Source organism: Myotis myotis, unplaced genomic scaffold (genome assembly GCF_014108235.1).
Source record: "Myotis myotis isolate mMyoMyo1 unplaced genomic scaffold, mMyoMyo1.p scaffold_m19_p_1, whole genome shotgun sequence".
Lineage (NCBI taxonomy): Eukaryota > Metazoa > Chordata > Mammalia > Chiroptera > Vespertilionidae > Myotis > Myotis myotis.
Genome location: NW_023416313.1, coordinates 61,789,335 through 61,805,449, shown reverse-complemented (window position 1 = coordinate 61,805,449; position 16,115 = coordinate 61,789,335).

Here is a 16,115-nt window from a genome sequence, read left to right as displayed (position 1 = left end):
ACATGTTTACATTATGCCCTTTATAACCTTTTGTGTACTATAAATTCCTTATTCATCTTATATCTGTTTTTTATTAATTTCCTATATTAATTAACTCTACACTAGTCACCCTTAACCTTCATTTTATTTACAGTCACCAAGGTCATTTGAAGTATGCTAAATTCATTTCCCTAATAAACAAAACACTTAAACTCCTGTCATCTTCCAAAATGATGAATATATTCTTTATTCATATTCCATGTCTTTCTGTAAGGTATTAGAGTACACAGACTGAGTTTTCAGTTTGAGACAAATTTGGCTGTTTCGGTATTCTATATCTAGATATACTGTGTGAAGAGCTCTCGTGTGTTTTCTTTTTTAATCTTAAAAACAACATATAAACTAGTATTTTCATCTTCATTTTAAAGTTGAGAAATATGAGCTCAGACATTTTTAATGATTTATCCAAAAATCATACAGCCAGCAAGCGGCTGAATTACAACCCTACCTCAGTGTATCAATTCCACCCCATGGCTTCCTAGCTTTTTATTTTGAAATGTTTCAACTACTGAAATATTGAAAGGCTAGTTTCATGATCATTGATATACTCTTCACCTACATTCACCAATTGTTAGCACTTACTTTATACAGAGAAAATGCTCTATATCTGACTCTCTCTTTTACTCAGGCTATCTTTAGATATAGAGGTGTGTGTGTGTGTGTGTGTGTGTGTGTGTGTGTGTGTGTGTGTTTTCTTGTAAACCATCTGAAAGCAGCTGCATGCACTATGATACTTACCTATCAAATAACTCAGCATGTATTCCTTATAGAAAAGGACATTATATGCTGCTTACACACACATTACCTATGTAGTATTCTTACCACAAATATTTAACCTGAATCAAACAATGAGGAAAATATCATACAGAGCCAAAATGAGAAGTGGTCTATACAACAATAGAATTGGAATTTTCAAAAAATATTCATATAAGATGATAAAAAATAGGAGAGTGCTATTTATTCTACATGAGACTAAAGTACCATGAAAACTAAATACAATATATAGATCCTATCTTGACAAAAAAAAATAAATAAAACAGCTATGAATACCATTTTGAAGACAGTCCAGAAAATGTTAATAGTGTGGCATATTGAATAATATTATACCACATTCATACCGGTGCTTTTCAGAGTCAAAGTAGTAAGTGCCTCCACAAGACTATTTTCTCTGAAATGCATGCAAACGTATTTAAATGCACAAGAATTCTGTGTATGCTTTCTCTAATATACATACATACATATACAGATCTATAATAATTACGTGTTTATTATTTTTGTAAATATAGTATTGAATGTCGATAGTTCTTTTCATGATGCACCAAAGCTTTATATAGAGATATGGAATGAAAAGTATATAACATATTTTAACCTAAACAGTATGCCTAATAAAAAACAACTGAGAGCAATTTAATATCCCAACCTTTTCTTATGTTCTGATCTTTGGTTATTAACATCAGCAACTTATTAAGAAAATTGGCTATTTGCTTCTCAATAGTAGGACAATAGAAAACTGCTTCCTTTGTAATAAACAGGGATTTTTTTGGTCAGTTATTCAGTCATATAGCAAACACCTTTCGAAGGATCAGAGAGGTATGGGCTAACTAAAACTATTAAGCATATCAAATTAATTTTGTTGATACCATTTTAGATACATATGTATTAATTATATAAAAGAATTTATGATATAAGGATAAAAGTCCATATGATTTTGAGAAATGGCCATGAGGACCAAGAAGGAGACAAACAATAAAAACCAGGGGTGAAGAGAGCAAATCACCATAATAAATCTGAGGGTTGACAAGGACCTGTTCGAGTATAAAACAGTTTCCTTTATTATATAGTCACAGGGGGAATACAATGAACTTTGGGTGTAAATTGGAGAGTTTTATAAGTTCAAGTTGGACGATACCATGAATGTTGGTTAATTACACTTATTAAGGCTCAGCTGAAACAGTGGTTCTTTGTTGCTGAATATTAATCTATATACTTAAAACAATAAACAGAAACAAGCCACTGGGAACTTGTTCTTTACAACAACATTTTCTCCAAATCTGCTGGCAGAGGGTCTGATATTTTTTTTTTTAATCAACTGAGATTGAATTTAAGTATTATGAATGTAATTACATCACCTTTTTTTGTACTGCTAGCCTACTAGCTTGTTTTTCTTAAATAATATGTATTCAAAAGTATATGTGAAATAAGCTAGTCAGAGAAGGACAAGTACCATATGATTTCACTCATATGTGGAATTTAATGAACAAACTGAACTACCAAGCAAAATAGAGACAGACTCATAGAGTGCAGGCTGACAGTTCTGGTGGGGTGGGGGGAGGGGAAGTGTTGGGGAGGGTAAAGGGATTAAGAAAAAATAAGAGAGAGAGAGATAGAACTCGTGGACATGGACAACAGTGTAGTGACTGTGTGGGGGTCGAGGTGGAAGAGGGCATAGAGGGAATAAATGGTGATAAAAAATAAAATTTAAAAAAGTAAATGTTAATTATGTCATTGATAAAATCACAGTTCTGTTTATAAGGTCAGTAACCTTTATTAAAATAATTGTTCAAAAACATTTCTTGAACTGAATCTGAAGAGATACTTAAAAGTACAACATACAAATCAAGAATATAATTAACTTCTAAGGGAAAACTTCATGTCCAGACTTAGGCATTTTTAATAAGTAGAGTTTCTAGTTAAATTTCTCCACATAGATGAAATAGAATGGACTCATCATTTATCTTCTCAAGGTAAAGGTCAACACATTACTATGCAAATAGTAACCATTTCTTCCTATTCCACTCTTGTCTTTATCTGCTCAGATAATGGTATTGCTAAGTTTCCCTTCTCAACCCTGGGGATATCTCTGTCTTTTCCCTCACTCTTCATGCCCAAGAGACTACTGGTGATGCCTGTGTTTGATTTGAAATTCCTAGTGCTATTCCTTAGTTTACATTTCTCTTACATCATTGTGCATTAAACAGTTGTGATCTTTTTGCTTCTTTCTTTTACATCTTCTAATTTATCCCAATCTCTACTTCCATAGTTAAGTGTCTAAACCACAAACTCATCTTGTTATTTCTTTGTCAGACTTAGTAGGTTCTCTATCCTTTCCCTGACTTCTTCCTTGATAATTCAACCCTCATATTGTTCAGCTATAGACAGGTAGCCACATATTTGTGGGAAATCTTGGAATCACAAAATAATCTAGGATTAGGTAATTCCATTCCCATATCAGCGACCATTTTCCAAATAGGCTTATAGAAGAATTTTGGCCAATGACACAGGGGGGCGGAATCTACTGCAGAAATTTCTAGGCAAGAAGATGAAGAAAACAAAAGCTTTATCCCCTACCTTTAGACATTATAGACTGAGACTGTTATGCTTGAAATTAAATGAGCCATATAAACATAATGAGGGAAAACAATTGCAGAGAAGCGGAGTTAAGCCATGCTTTCACTGCATGACTGGATTCACTCACTTTCCCTGTACCCACCTTATCGCTACACCTTGTTATGTGTGATAGTACACGCCCTACTTTTTCTTTAATCAAGGCCTTCCTCCATTACTTGAAATAAAAACCACATTATTCTATTCAGAATTCCTGATGAGGTCCCTAATTACCCACCAGAGAAAATTCTCAATCTTTGGTATAGAATTCAAAGCATCTTAAATCATCACAGCCTAACCTGGGTTTAGTCTAACTCTATTTTCCCATAACCACTTTGCAGAGAACATTTAGAAATTAGAATTACATTCCTTTTCATTTCTGTGTCTTTTTTACTGTAACCTGAGTAAATAATGCTTGTCACCCCTTTTCCCCACTCAAAGGAACGTGAAATCTGACTCATTCTTCCATCCTCCATTTAAATACAAAGCTAAACCTTATTTGGCCCTTAAGATTAGAAGCAAATATTTCCAATTTATTTATTTAATCTCGAAAACAAGTTATTTATGTTATAACTTAGTAATCATATCATGCTTGCATCTAGTAACCCAATTAGGAGGATAAATTATTTTTGTTAAGGGGGAGGACCTTCAGTTGAGCCTGAAGAAAATTTAGGAAGTGACTGGTAAGGATTAAAGTTTACATTTTTTAATCTTTGTAAAATGTGCAAAGTAACTTTATTAAAGTTGAAGGAGCGAATAGAATCCTATACTAATAAAAGAAAAACATGCAAATTGACTGTACTTTTGCTATGCCTTAAGCCACGCCCACCAGCCAATTAGAGTGACTATATGCAAATTAACCCAACCAAGATGGCGGCCGGCAGCCACAGAGCTGGAGCAAGCAGGAGGCTTGCTTGCTCCAGTGATGGAGGAAGCCAAGGTTCCCTGCCTGCCGTGGCTCGGGTCTGAGCTCCACTGAAAGCAACAAAGTTTCAATTGTAGAAGATAATAAAAACCCCAGATACCTGCTTTCAGTCAGCCGTGGCCACGGAGCTGGAGCGAGCAGGAGTGGGTTGCCCCTGGCGATGGAGGAAGCCAAGCTTTTCGCAGGCCTCCACTAAAGGCAAGAAAGTTTCAATTATAGAAGGTAAATAAATCCCAGAATAAAAAAAAGAAAATAAGGAGAGGTTGGGAGCTTACATCGCCAGGGTGCTTGGCCAGCCTGCAAACAGCCCTCAGCCCCTCACCCAGGCTGGCCAGGCACCCCAGTGGGGACCCCCCACCCTAAAGGGGGTGTGGCCAGCCTGAAAACAGGCATCACCCCTTCACCCAGGCTGGCCAAACCTCCTTGGGGTGAGAGTCCCCACTGGGGTGGACATCCTCCAAGGGGTCCCAAACTGCAAGAGGGCATAGGCCAGGCTAAGGGACTCCTCGAGTGCACAAATTTTTGTGCACCGGGCCTCTAGTTAAATGTAATAGTCTCACAAAATAAAGGGACCACTAAGTAAGGATTATAAAATAATGTAATGCCATTTTGTTGGTTTGTTTTTGTTTTGTTGACCCTGCAGAGGGAAGGAGAAGAGAGTCAAAAATTAAAGGGACTGATTTGAGAGGAAATGTGTAGGACTGGGCCAAAGAAGATTTCAGTAGAAGATGACCTCAAGCAGTATTTTCACAGCAGAACACCGATAACATACGTGACAAAGGGCCATGGTTTCATGTGAGAGAGCAGCAACAGGACTTGGACTCATGGCTGAACACTTTAGACCCTGTGAGGCCTGCCAGAAATATTTTATGGTGTCCCTCTGCAAAAGCACTGATAGTTTGGGAATGTGGTACATGCAATAGGAATTTGAGCATTTATGCTAATGTGACTTTTCATGTTCCCCAAAGCAATATGACTTTTGATATCTGAAGTGCATCTATAGTTCATTGCACCTATAATAATACCTTATCCCTAGTAGCCATGCAATAACTATTATCATGATGGAACCAAACAAATTTGTATAATTCTTTGATTAACCACAGCCAGTCAGTACATCCTTGGTCATCACCCAGGAGGCAGAACTACACTGAGGTGGGAAATATTTTACAAACATCAAAGCATATTTACAAAATAAATGCAACTGTGAGTAATTCCTAATTAAAGAACTAAGGAGAGTCTCCCCTTCCCCCCCCCTTTTATTTTTCTCCTGGAGCAAAATATATAAAAGTAGTTAAGGTAGTGAAAAATATAGCAAGGGCATTCAAAATCTCCAATTTGTACAATTTAAAAAAATTACCATACAGCAAATGCAAATTTTGTGCCTGCAATGCTTTGCTGTCAAAAGCAATTGATCTCTGTGTGAATGATAATGCTTAAGCTCATGGCCTTTCTGAGGAAAAGCACCTGCAGCAGAATGACAAACGAGGGGAGGCCGAGTAGTTGGCACATGGTCAGTGCGGTTACAGGAACCTCTTTTTGAAATAGAAGGAGCACAGTCTTCTGAACAGTAGAACTGATTAAATTCGTATCTTTCAGGATCTCCCAATTCTATCTCATATATTGCCTGGACTTTTTTATCCACATGGTGTCCTTGGTAATTTCATAGAGGAATCATGGGGATTTCTAGATCATTTGCAGAATCTAATTTGAAAACATCATAGCTTCTTAGTCAATCATATCCCTCTGACTATACTTTTAAAAAATACATATATTTTTATTGATTTTAGGAGAGAGAGCGAGAGAGAAACATCAATGATGAGAGAGAATCATTGATCGGCTGCCTCCTGTAAGCCCCACACTGGAGATCGAGCCCACAACCTGGGCATATGCCCTGACCTGGAATCGAACCTTGACCTCTTGGTTCATAGGTCAACATTCAACCACTGAACCACACTGGCCAGGCTGATTGTACTTTTTATGAGATGACACATGTTTCAGGATGATGGCAGAAGCAAGGGCTGAATCAATTACAAAGAGCTCTTTCCAAACATGATAAACGCTCTATGTCATAAGGCATCTTCCTAGACATTCTGGCTTTCATGACTCTATTTTCTTCCTGACTGACAACAAAAATATATCCTGAAAAGTCTACCTTGTCCACTTCAAGTTTTTGTATACAGACACTATATCTTCAATCTCAGATTTATTTTTTAATTTATTACCATCCATATTTGTGTTGAGCACTTTGCTGTGAAGTGCACAATTCTAGTAAATGTAGTAAATAAGTAAAGCATATTTGATAATTCAAACTTGGGACATGATGCTTATTCTTATCTCAATTATTCAGCTATTCTTCAATAAAACTTAATGTAAATATCCATTTTCATTGCATCTATTCTATAACTGAATATTTGAAACAACTTTTAAAGTACTACCTCATTCTAATTATGACTAACTCCTAATAAATAAATTGACATATATTTCATCTTATTTTACAGACAATATAATTTCATGTTTGCAACCTTCATTTTTTTAAATACTTAAGTTATTTTATGTTAATAAGCTACTAAAATATTTTTTAAATGTAAATTTGGAAATGAAAAATTTTTAGAAATTCTTGTCATTTATAAAAATACTAGAGGCCCAGTGCATGAAATCTTGAATGGGTAGGGTCCTTAGGCCTAGCCTGCAATCAGGGCCATCTTCCACCTGTTTTTCCAGTCTCCAGTCCCGCCCAGCTGCCAACACCCACCCGGGTTCCCCATTAGCCACCTGGCAATCTATTGGACCCTGTGGGCCAGGGGGAGCGACCAAGAGGCCAAAAGGTCTGCCTTCCACCTAACCACCAGTCCCCAGTCCCACCCCACCACTGACACTCATCCCGGTTCCCTGTTGGCCATTCAGTGATCAGATCCTGTGGGATGGGGGCAGAGACTGAGAGGTGGTCAATGCACCTCATAGTGCCTGGTCAATCGGTCATTCTGGTCATGATGCCATTATAGTCGCTGGCCTTTTATTATATAGGATAAATACAATGAGCCTAGGTCACTGGTCGGCAAACTGCGGCTCGTGAGCCACATGTGACTCTTTGGCCCCTTGAGTGTGGCCACAAAGTTTCAATCGCATTGTACTTGCACGCCCGCACGTGGTATTTTGTGGAAGAGCCACACTCAAGGGGCCGCAGTTTGCCGACCACTGGCCTAGACTATGCACACACATAGACAAGTAGAGAAATAGAAACACAGGTAGAAGGAAAACCACTGAAAGATGGGCAGTGATTAAATAAGTTTTGGGTGTTGGAGCTAGGGTATGTTTCTTCTACTACAATTCCTTTTCTAAATTTCTGTGTAAGGAAAATAGAAAATAGCCTTCTACTTATTGGAGGGCTAAAGGAGGTGTCTTTGGATGCTGATTTTGGCAAATGTATTTACTTCATTCATTTTGTTTATACTTATTTCCTAAATTTGTAACCATGAACTTTGTTAGGAAAAAGTAGTTTTAAAACACTACATATGGAAAATTTATATTTAGATAGAAAAATATGCATAGATATTTATCTTTTTTCTCCTAATCAAAAATTAGCTTTTTTCTCCTATGATCAAAATAAATGATAGATATCAAGTGCCAGTTGAAATATACCTTCAGTTTATTCAATATCTAAAATATCCATAAAAGTAATATTTTTTAAAGGAAAAGATACATATAATATATTCTGGGCTTAAACTAAGACTTTAATTAGGCCTCTTGTGATTTACTGGGTCTCTAACACTGAAATAAGTTTTTAAAAGAGCTAGTTCTCATCCCAGGGTTAACTATACTTAAAAATAAACAAAATATGTATGTAGGTAGTTTCTTAATTTTACAATTACATATATAGTCTTTTTATAATTCATACTTATTAGTAAACTATAAAATAGATTCATTCTGGATGAATGCCCTGGGCTATGTTTAATGATGCATTTGTGTGATGTAACAGATGCATATCCGAAAATTTTGTGTAAGGCATTCCTCATAAATCTATGATTTGTAAAGGTACTAGGAAACCAGATAGGGAAAAAATAAATTCTAAAGTAAAAGAAGAAAACATCTTTCTTAATTAATCTGCTTTACAAACACAAATGTTCACATACTATGTTTTATTTTCAACACAAGCTATTCATGGATAGAGATGCTACATAAATTATAGGAATTTTTTGATATATAAAGTCTACAACACTAATAAAAATAAAACTGTGAGATATGTTTCTTTAGTAGAAATAATGTTTATTTTTACTGCAAAACAAGCTTCTCTATATACATTACTTTTAATGAGATTTATTTCCCAGATATACATTATTACACATGATGTTCCATGCAAATAATATGCAATTAAAATATAGTATATCATATACCACTTATATAAAATTAGTAATTATTTCATAACTACTGATGCAATGCATTTTTAAATGTACTAATTTAAATAATTTAAATGTATGATAAAAATTCTGCATTAAAAATATGTTCTAATTTTATTTAATGATTGAAGAAGTAGAAGCAAGGTTTAATCCCACGTAGTAGTTGTAAAGTATATAAGAAAATTATAACTTAGGGAGAATTTAATTTAAATTCAATTATTTCTATTTGAATTTGGGATCCAAACAGGACTTCCTTTCGATGAAGTTTTAAAAAATTGTTAGCCCTGCTTTTTCTTAAAAAAAAAAGTAGTATGTAGAGAAAAGAAAATGTTCAGAGGAGCGTAATAGAATTAGGTTAAAGCATAAAAGAAGGCTGTTCTTTTGTTCGAGTTAAGTCAGTGAAAAAGTTTAAAGTGGATCAAACTTTTATATCATACAATTTAAATCCACCTAGAAAAAAAAAAGACTTTGACTCTCAGCTCATGATGCTTAACTTCATGTAACACTTCTCAACTTGGGTTATAGAGACAATATGCCAACCATGAAAAATCTGGGTTTATCTATTTGTTTATCCTTTCACACACATTAAATGAATGTCTACTTCTATGGCAGAGATCGCTCCAGGTACTAGAATACAAAACTGAGTAAGCCATGGTCCCTGTACTCAGAGTTATTATACTGCTAAAAGTTAGTGAGCTAAATCAAGTATTTCAATACATTGTATTATGTACCCTGGTTGAAACAAGAATATAGTAGAGGGGACTACAGATGAGCAGCAGCAAAGTCTATCAAATTGAAATGAGGAGAAGTGTTGATGCTTGAGTCCCAAGTTTTCCTCATAGTTAGCCTGATGGAAAATGTCGATGTGGTAAAGTGGACAAATGGATTACATGTATGTGTAATGGCATCTAGATATTAGAAATTCTATTCAGATCAATAGGCTGAATCTGAGGAAAAATATGCATTATTGAATTTTTAATCCAGGTGTAATTTTAAAAATAAACAATGCAGGATTTCCTATGCTGTTATATTTATATTTTGTCCTACAAATGCATCTCCATTATGAATAGAACAACTGACAATAACTGAATTTTTAAGATAGTAATATTCTACTACAGTTTAATAACATTTGGAATAAAAATTGCATTAACAATTAGTATAACATGTGTGCCTCAGGAAAAGATGTATTAATTTTGCTTTGGGTAATATAAATATTATATTTTATATTTATATATTTTATAATACTATATTTTAAAATATTACAGCAATGAAATCCATAGGAGTCCTGGAAAAGACAGATGACAGAAATATAAAGCAATTCTATCATTGCAATTAATCTGTATGTGTGTCCTGCTCACAGTGAATAAGAACTCTTAAAATGGCATATAATTAGATAAACAAAAGAATAGACAGCAGAAAATATTGAGGCAATGCCAGCACACTAATTCTGGGTTTCATTAAATTAGGTTGACACTATATCAATGTCAGCTACAAAGCAAATGACCTTAATTTCATAAATACATAAATCTGTGTTAGTTATATACAGCACATTTTAAGGTATTCTACTTTTGTAAATTGTTAAAGTGACACCTGACACCTGCATTTTTACTCCCTTCAACTAATATGACAATAACTCTAAGAGAAGAGAATTAAGGGTATTGTATAGTCATCCTAGAAAAAAAGTCTCGACCCTACAAATGCATTTAATGATAAGAAAACTAAGTCACTGAGAGATTAAGCAACTTGCCCAGAGCCAAAGTCAGGATTTATAAAATTAAAAAAATATTTAGAGGATGTCTAGTCTGTCAAACTGCATCAGACTCTAGGCTTCCTGATTCCATGCTATACATGGGACATTTAAATGTCTTAATCACTTCATTGAATGCCCATGTGACTATCTTGTTTTATATTAAACTAGTGGCCCATTGCACAATACCACGCACCGTAGGCCACCTGTTGCTTCCGCAGGAGCTGGCAGGAGGGAGCCGCACTGCTTCCAAGGCAGCCAAGCGGCTTCTGCGGGAGGTGGGAGCAAGCTGCCACCCACAAGAGTTGGGGGGGGGGGACAACCTAGAGGTGCTCCATGCACCTGATGGTGACCAGTTGCTCATGTAGCCCCGCCTCTCCCGCGTGCAGTCCCACCCACCCACAGTCATTACTGTGACACCGTAATGGACAATTTTCATATTACCTCTTTATATATATATATATATATATATATATATATATATATATATATCTTCCTTTATTTATTAGTAAAATGACTACACACGTGTCAAAGTTCTGATTTCTAGAGAAGCATCTGGATTACAACAAAAAATTAAAATATTTTGGTAAATATCTTACTGATTCTTTTGTATATTTTATCATGAGTAAATCCTTCAATGAAATATGTTTCTTAATTATAATGCTTGATGAATCTAATCAAACTACCAGGGAATAATGAGACAAAATGTGAAATATTTTATAAAAGCAATGCTATTTGAAAGAAAATCAATCCTATATAATAAAAGCCTAATATGCTAAGTGTTCTGTCATCCAGTTGGCCATTCAACCATTCAAAGTGGATTATGTTAATGATATGCTAAGGCAGCTCAACCGCTTGCTATGACGTGCACTGACCACCAGGGGGCAGACACTCCGACTGGTAGGTTAGCTTGCTGCTGAGGTCTGGCCCATCAAGACCAAGTGAGAGGGGCCGGGCACACCCTAAAGCCTTCCTGCGGTCCTTCCCTGGCTGGCAACCTCCCATGTCCCTCCCTGGCCCCGATTGTGCACCAATGAGGTCCCTCGTCCTGGCCTGCGCCCTCTCGCAATGCAGGCTGAGGAATCCCCACCAAGTGCAGAAATTTCATGCACCGGGTCTCTAGTTTGTTTATAAAACTCATGGGTATATTCACTGGCACAGATGTAGTAAAAGAGGTGAAATAAAATAGACTTGGTTTTAATAAAATGATACAATTCAACAAGTATGACAGCAGCATAATAAAGGTCCAACTGTCATTTATCCTATTGTCCTCTAATATTCATTCAATGGAGTAGAAGTCTTCTGGTCTGTATGAGAATTCCGCCAGATCTCATGAATTTTCTCCTCACATTTAGGTAAGTCATTTAAAGTAATAAAACATCCTTCCTTAATACATTAAAATGATTCATTCTATTATGTCAATCGATACCACAGCCTTCAAGGTGAGATCCGTTTTCTCACATGTCCAGACCTGGCCTGTATTTGGTAGCTATGTGCCTATTGGAGAAGAGGATAGATTGGTCAGATCCTCATCCTTTTTATATATGTTCTCTTTCCTAACATGATAAGTCAGGGGCAGGCACACAGAAAAAAAATATTATTTGTCTGTGTTGTTCTTGGTAATTTATTAAATGTACTGTTATCTCTTTGGAATAAGAAGGCCAAAAACTCTCCCAAAAGTATATGAGCCATATTTGTAGTGATTGGTTGTGGTTATCACTTGCCATACATTATATTTGATAGGTTTTCTCATGCTCCTTGTTTTGTTTGGTTGTGTAATTAAAAAAATAGGAATCCTTTGAAATAATTTTTAAGAGAAAATATGCTTGATATTTGCATGTTGTTTTCCAAGTTGTACATTACCGAGGTCTCAAGATATGTGGAAAAGTAAGAAAAAAACTGTCAAGTCGCTGAAATAGTATGTTATACATTAGTAATGAATTACATACCTTCAAAGAAATGTTTCCAATAAGCTCAACAAATGAATAGTAATAGTAAATTATCTGAAGTTCAGTTAATAATTAGTTTTGTATCTAAAAGTCAGTAAAGTTAACAGAGATTAGGTTAAGATTCAGCAAAATTGTCAAGGGACCCATTAGTACTTAGTATTTGACTTTTGGATATAAATTTTAACCAATCATGACTCATGTGTTATTACTGTACTTTTAAAAGCAAACATATATTTCTGAATCAAAATTATTCCCTCAGAATCCAAATTCAATTCCACGTTTCGAAGTGAAATGTGTTTTTAATATGTTACAAAATAACTTCAAAAATTTTAAGTAATTTTGGGGGATAAACAAATCACATAAGTGATATCTTCTTCACTATCTCAGAAATAAGATAGAATATTCTGCCAAATATGATCTTTTACATGTAAAATGGACTGGAATGATGATATTATATACATATATTATAAATGCTATATATAGTGAATCACAGTAGAATTAGAAATTATCTACTTGTGGATGTAAAAACAAACCAAATAGAAATTAATGTAGGTAAGGAAGTCTTAATTACTTTCAAAAGTGGATTTCCAATCACTTTGAATAGAAAGGGTAATCCATATTTATATGAGTGACAAAAAAAAGAAGGAAACAGAAATCAAATTTAAAAGCCAAGAAGAAAAGTAAAGAGTATTTTTTCTATAATAGCTTTAATTAAATATTAAACATTAACAATTATACATATACTTTTGTATTATATAAAAGTAAGTTTGGGAACATTTTTACATTTCAAATATATCTGCTTTTATCATGTTAAATATAAATAAAGTGTATATTTTTATTTGTATTCTATGCAAAAACAGGCTAAAAACAAACAAACAAAAAAACACCTGTGGGTTGTGCCACACTTTAAAGTGCAAAAAGGAAAAATAAATAACCATTTACTTCGTAACTTTAGAAACTCCTAGATGCTACGCTAATGACCTAGCAATGACTACATATAGTTTCTTTTTCGAAAGAGCTTACTTTTGCTGGGAAAGAAAGTTAAAATAATGTCTTAAGCCTAGCTGACCCATTGGCCAGTGTGGCTCAGTGGTTGAGTGTTGACCTATGAATTTGAAGGTCACAGGTTCAATCCTTGACAGGGTATATGACTGGGTTGCAGGCTAGATCCCCAATGCAGGTGGCAGCTGATCAATGATTCTCTCTCTTCATGGATATTTCTCTCTCTCTCTCTCTCCCCCTTCCTCTCTGAAATCAATAAAAACACATTTTTAAAAATATTTTAAAAAACATATCTAATTAAAGTGATTGTTTTGGAGAAGAAGGCAGTTAACCTATCTATGAAAAAGTAAATAGCTATAATACCAAAATTTTCTCAATAATTGAAAGCAATTATATTGCTAGTATAAAGTATTTTTTAAAGTACTTTCTTTTTTAAAGGATTGTATTAAAAATATTTCTTGGTATAAACTCTTCTAAAGGTTAAAAAATAAGCATATATATTTTAGCTCATACTCAATATTTATGATTAGATAAGAATATTAATATATATTATGAAAACTAAGAAAGATTTCATTTAATTAATGGAGACATAATACATAATCCAAGTGAAATATTTTCACTTTATTCATATGCTATGTCACCTGTCTCTAAAATGATAAAACTAATTAATAGCCACACTCTTCTACTATAAAAGGGAGAAAAAATGGAATATTTCCCTCTTAGCTAACAACTTATTCAGCTGACACAGCAAATAGAGTCTTAATGGTCGACTCTGTCTACCATTGGAGGTGTCAGAACTCTGACAAACTGATCTATAGTAGAAGTACTATTAATATTCAGGAATGTAGACTAGGAACAAAAGTCATTTTTCATTATTATTTTGCCATCAAGAAACCAATCATCAAATAGGTGGTAATAAGAAAAAGGTTACAAGAAAAATTTGGATTACTTAGTTTGATGATAATATAAATCTCCAATAGAAAGCATGGGTAAAAGGGACATTTAAAGTCCCCACAGGAGGACAAAAGGGGTTTTGTCCTTTATATAATACGTATGTCAGGGTGGTTAAGAAAGTTAAACTATTAAACATCAAAGAACTTTTATTAAACATCCATTTCTGTATGGCACTTTTGAGAGAGAGAGAGAGAGAGAGAGAGAGAGAGAGAGAGAGAGAGAGAGAGAAACATAGAAAGATTTTTCTATTTCAATGGAAAACAGTATGGAGTTTCCTCAATAAAATAAAAAATTTAATTGTCATTTGACCCAGTGATCCCACTTCTAGGAATATATCTGTAAGAATTCCAAAACACCAATCAGAAAGAAAAGATGCATCCCTATATTCATCACAGGAATATTTACAATAGCTAAGATTGGGAAATAGCCCAAGTGTCCATCAGTAGATGTGTGGCTAAAAAGCTGTGGTATACTATATAATAAAGAGGTAATATGCAAATTGACCCTCACTCTGTCATGATGGCTGCGCCCACAGTGGAGGCAGGGTTCCCGTAACAAGCGATAAGCAGGGACCTGAGGCTGTGTGGCACTGGGCTGGGGTGGGGGATCTGAGGCTGTGGCCCCCCGCCTGGTGGGGTTGACAGGGGACCTCAGGCCATGCCCCCCACCCCAGGCTGGGGGACCTGAGGCCATGCCCCCTGCCCTGGAACCGGGCCGGGGGACCTGAGGCAGCATCCCCTGCCCAGTGGTGCTTGATGGGGCCCTGAAGCTGTGCCCCCCCGCCCGGCAGGGCTTGACGGGGGTGGGGCCTGCCAGGTCTGGGTCTTGCATGATTTCGAGGTGCACGTGGGCAGGTGGGGACTTGACTCTGGGTCCCACAGCATGCCCCAGACTCTGACAGGAGGAAGATTTTCATACACATTTTATAAATTTTCTTTCATCTCTGACACTTCTATTATAGAGAAAGGGAAAATAGCAATATTAAAATATTTCCTCTAATTAATTCCCTTTTAATGTGCATGAATTTTGTGCACCGGGGTCACTAGTATTTATATAATGGAATACTATGCAGCTGTTAAAAAGAAGGATCTCTTACCCTTTTGAGACAGCATGGAGGGGCCTGGAAAGTATTATGCTAAGCAAAATAAGCCACTCAGAAAAAGACAAGTATCATATAGTCTCACTCATGTGTAGAATCTAATGAACAAAATAAATGGCAACCAAAATAAATCAGAGACAAGGAAGCATGGAACAGACTGATGAATCTTGGAGTGAAGGGGGCAGAGATGGAAAGAGATTAACCAAAGAATTTATATGCTTATATGTATAATCTATGGATACAGACAATAGCGCAATAGGCCTGGGATCAGAGACAGGTGTGGGGTGAAGGGGACTAATGGGGGAATAGAAGGGGACATATGTGATACTTAAAACAATAAAGATAAATTTTTAAAAAATACAAAAGGGAGAACAGATGTTTGTGAGGTACTCTCTATTTCCTCTTGAAACCTTTCCTCCATTTGCTATACCTTTTTGGTTTTATTTTGTTTCTTTCTTGTTATGTTCCTATCTCTATCTCAGATTTCTCTTTCTGCTCATCCCATACATTTAAATATATTCAAACTTCATCCATAGTGATCTGGTATTTTTTGCTACACCCTGAAGATCTCAATTTCCCTCCTGGATTAAACTACCCCTTATCTGATGATGACTTCCCCAAG